Raw genomic sequence first — 4714 nt, 5'->3', positions numbered from 1 at the left:
TGGACCAGTAAACATTCTGGCCACCTGGAACCAAAGTTGGGATGTCCTCTGTCAGCTTATCAGAGATGAGAAGTCTGCATAAATTCCTGGATACTGAGTTCATTTGGGATTTTTTTTTTTTTTACAATCTCATTTGGAGGAAGCCCAAGTGGTTCCAGATGAGTGCTAAATAACACTCAGTGTGATCTTGCTACTTATAAAGTGAAGTTATCAGTCTCTTTGTAAAGATGTGAACTTGAAACAGAGAAAATAAGCAACTAAGTCAAAGTCATAAATCTTAAACTTGTTAGGTAAATGGTGAAATCATGATCTGAACCAAAACTTTTACAATCTACAAGCTTATTGAAGGCTCTGCTCTTCCCCCTCCTCCCTTCCCCCTCCTCCCATCTTGCCCCTCCTCCTCTCCATCCTTTATAAAAAAAGAGAACTTCTTGGCACAACAGTGGAGGATCCAGCTTGGCCTCCAGAGTTTTCCCCAGACCAACAAGCGTTTAGGACAGCAATGCTAACCACATATCTGAATGGATCTGATCAGCCTAGATCAGAATCAGGTGGTTTCAAGAGAGTGACAAGGATGAACTTCCTGAGACCATCCCCCACTCAATGCCTATGTAACCATCCTTTCAAAAAAGGATCAAGAGGTTGTCTTCTGTCCTAGGCCAGTGTGTGTGAAACCTAAACATGTGCAGGTCTTTCCTGGAAAGTATATAAATGTATAGGGTATGATATGTTGGGGTCAGAATCAGTTCCTGGGAATCTACATTTCTAAACACACTAACGGTGCTGCATACACTAGTTTAGCAGCATTCTAGAAAGGATTGGAACTTGTGATTCAGTTTCAACTCTAGATTACCATTGTTACAGTTAACAAGTCACCACACCCTTCTGCCTCTTTCTCTCTAAGGCGGCAAGAAGCAGAATTTGTTCAGCTGAGGCCCCTTCCAGTATTTTAAGTGAAAGATCTTGCTGAAGATGGAAGAGTGGGTTCATTATTCTAGGTGTTTATGTCCTGTCCCTAGAGCCTGGAAATATAGTTTCCTATATAACAGAGGGCATTTGCAGGTGTGATAAATACAAATAGCCTTTAAACAAGACTATTTAAAAACTGGAAGTTCCCTGTCTGAAGTGAGAAGGACATATGAAAATGGAATAAGGCCCAAGTAAAGTAGAGGAGCACAAGCCAAGGAGTGCTGTGGCTCTAGAAGACAAACAAAAGCAAAGAAATTGATTCTTCTGCACAGCCTTCAGAAAGGGGTGTAACCTTGCTGACCCTTGCATAGTAGCTCTGTGAGACCCAGGCCAGGATTCTGACCTCTAGAGTAGCAAGACAGTAATTTTATGTTATTTAAACCACTTATTTTTCAGTCATTTGCTTTGGAAGCAATAAAAATCTAATATAGAACATTAAGCCCAAATTAAAAATGTTGGCAACTCATAGAATAAATGGATTTTGATTATTATGGTAGCAAAATAAGAAATACTCTGTATTCAAGTTTCTGTTTGCATTCCAAGAAAAATAATTACCGGTAACAATGTTATATCTATGAAGAATCCAAATGCATTCTCTATTGCATTATTTTGTACATTCATATATTAAAATATTTATGAATGTTATAAAATATGCAGTTCTCAGGAGTAGGTACTTAAATATTGGTTGAATAATCAAATGAACTTGAATCATACTGTAGGAAATGAGAGAATAGTAAGATAATAATAATAATATGTTATTTGTTGGTCACTTTATATCAGGAACATGGCTCAGAATAGACATGTTAGAATTTTCCTAACAATAATCATAGATATATTCACTATTTAACATATGTAATTGGACCTAACTCAAAGAGTAACTTTTGCTCTTAGCCAATAAAGTAGCCCAGCTGGAATTTAAAATGAGGTTTATATGGTTTTCAACCTTCCAATCACTTTGTTGTTTTGTTTCTTTTATCAAGGCAAAACCGAACCAAGGCAAACAATACAAAACAACAACCAACCAATCAACCTCAGGACTTGAGTTCACCATGTAGCAGGGAAAATAAAAGAAATAAAAAGACAAAATGACAAGTGCCAAAGTAGAAGGATGTGCAAAGCCCCTGGATTGGATACTCTTAGAGGAATTGGAGGGAGAAGGATTGCTCAGGAATAGAGAAAAGGCATTAGAAAGGAAAGGAACACAGTTTCATCAAATATTGCAAGTTAATCAATCAATCCAAACTGTGGTATAAAAACCACTATGCCAAAAATTTGTATGGATTTTGTATGAATTGTCTTTGCCAGAAATTCAGAAAAACACAACTTGTTCCTTCTGTGTGGTGTCTCAAAGATACGATGGAGATGTTAGCCAGAGACCACAACCATCTTCAGGATTATTTACTCTCCTATGGAGGCAGGGGGATGCTGGCCTTCAACTGAGAGTTCAACTGAGCTGTCAGTTGGAATGCCTGTGTGTGGTCTCTGCACGTAGCTGCTTGAGCTCCCTTACAATGTGGTGTCTGGCTTCCAGGGGCAAGAATCCCAAGCAAACGCGTGTAGGCTGCATTACCTTTTGTCACTTCAGCTTGGACATCACAAGGTATTGCTTTATTACAGTCAAAATCTGATCTAGTTTCAAGGGGAAGGAATATAGGACCCGCTCCCCCAACTGTGTGAACACAGCAAAGACACAAGGTAAGGAGAAGGTATGGGATGGAAGACATCATCGCTGCCATGTTTAGAATATCCAGGTAAAAGAACGGAGCTGAATTTAAGTGGTTTCTGGGACTCACAATTGCTATCAGGACAAAGCTACCCCATTAAATATCTTCAGCTTATGTTTGGCTGGTTTACAAGAGAGAAAATGAAATGTGTTCTATATTTTCTTTTGTTCCCCAGTCCAGTGTCTGGATAAATATCTAGTATCTTCTTCTTTACAGAGACAAAGTGCAGGCTTGATGGATTGTATATGGATAAAGGATATGAGGACTTTACCATGGCCCTGCTTGTGCAGCATAGTCTGGGGCAGAAGAGGAAACTTAATTATCAAGCCAGGCGAGCTGTTAACCTTAAACTCCCTTCTAAATGTGCCTGTGCACAGCAGTGGCAAGATCTGGGCAGCTGCGATGGGTCCAGGGAAGGAATGCACCAACAGAACAGAGCATGATGGGACTGTCTGGCTGATTAGCAGTCATGTGGTGACAGTGGTTCCTCCATCTGTGGTGTTTAGAGTCCAACCAGGCCTGGGAGGATTGTCATGGCAACTTGCCCATCTGCGCCGCTGAGCTGAGACAGGATTCCCTTAGTAACCAAGGAGCCCAGAAGATGATGCTTAAAATAATCCTTTATGCCCAGGCAGAAATGCCTTTGGAGTTTTATTAACCATGAAGCATCACAGGGCCTGGCTTTCACTCTTGCTTTATTTCAAAACGGAACAAAATGACTTTGAAAGCAGGAATTTCTGACCAAGCACTAAATGCTGTCTTTGCTTTGCAAAGCTCATATCTTACTGAAGCCAATGAGGATTGTGCCTGTGTCTGAGTTTCTGAAAGTGGCTGCTGGTCACTATTATATAAATTACCTTCAAATAGGGCAGGTGATCTTTGGCGGAAATCACTGGGCTCCATCTAATCTCTTTTCTATTTCTGATTGAAGTCCCATCTGTCTCTCAGTAGGGAAAATAGTTACACTTGGCAAGAGTTTAACACTTGCACCATTTAGCCCAACAGTTCTTTGCATCTGATGGCCCTTCCTGTTCAGGGTTCCTCTCCAATTTTCCTTCATCTTCCAGGCCTGCCTTAGGCTTGCCTCCCACATGAAGACTCCCAAATAGTCAACAACTGTGGCTGCGAATTCCTCTCCTGTCTTAGGTGTGACCATGTGTGCCATTCTTTCATGGCATCAGCTTTTATTCTAATAGTCCGAAGATAAGGTCATAATCCATGGCTTTCAAAGAAAGCAGAAGGTCTTTAAAGGCAGTCTTGTGTAGTTATATTATGACTCAGCTCTCCCAGAAACCTCCATTTATAAGATGCCCAGGAACACTAGGAAATCTTAATGGTGACAGCTAGGCAATTTCAAGAATATACTAAAAACAGAACTGTGTGTTTTGAAAGGATAATTGTAATGATATGTGAATTATAAACTCACAACAAAAAATTGAAAATGTGGAAATCAGATGTGAAATATTCAACAAATAGACAGAATTAGGAATCTAGGCAGCCTCACAACCATAGTTTGAACTTGAGTTAAATAATCCATAAAGAATAATTTCTCTTTTGGCCATTGACATGCCCTTCATTCACTAATATTAGAAAGAGAGACTTGGTACATCCACTTAACAGTTTTGGAAATGAGCAAGTGGGCCTTCAGATTTTGTTTTTGCCACTTTTTTGGTGTGGTAAGCACTTGGTTCTTAGCTTGTTTACAAAATATTATTTTTAAAAACTTTCATGAACTAAGAGTACAGATTAAGTGAAATGAGGCAGATAAAATGCTTAATACAGTACTTGACACAGTAAGCTAAAAATAGCCTCACTCCCATGAACAGACTACCATTATTAATATTTATATTCACTTTTTGTTTGATATTATAATTATCAGAAATCTCCCTATATTCCTTTTTATTTTTTTGGTTCAAATAATATTATCCCACTCTTCTTCCTTCTCCTCCCCCTCCTCCTTCTTCTTCCTCTCTCTTTCTCTCTCTGTCTCTCTCTCTCTCTCTCTCTCTCTCTCTCTCTCT

The sequence above is a fragment of the Octodon degus genome, unplaced genomic scaffold, assembly GCF_000260255.1.
Source record: "Octodon degus isolate 3935 unplaced genomic scaffold, OctDeg1.0 scaffold00008, whole genome shotgun sequence".
Taxonomy (NCBI): Eukaryota; Metazoa; Chordata; class Mammalia; order Rodentia; family Octodontidae; genus Octodon; species Octodon degus.
The sequence above is the reverse complement of the archived record's forward strand: the minus strand, read 5'-3'. Positions refer to the sequence as shown.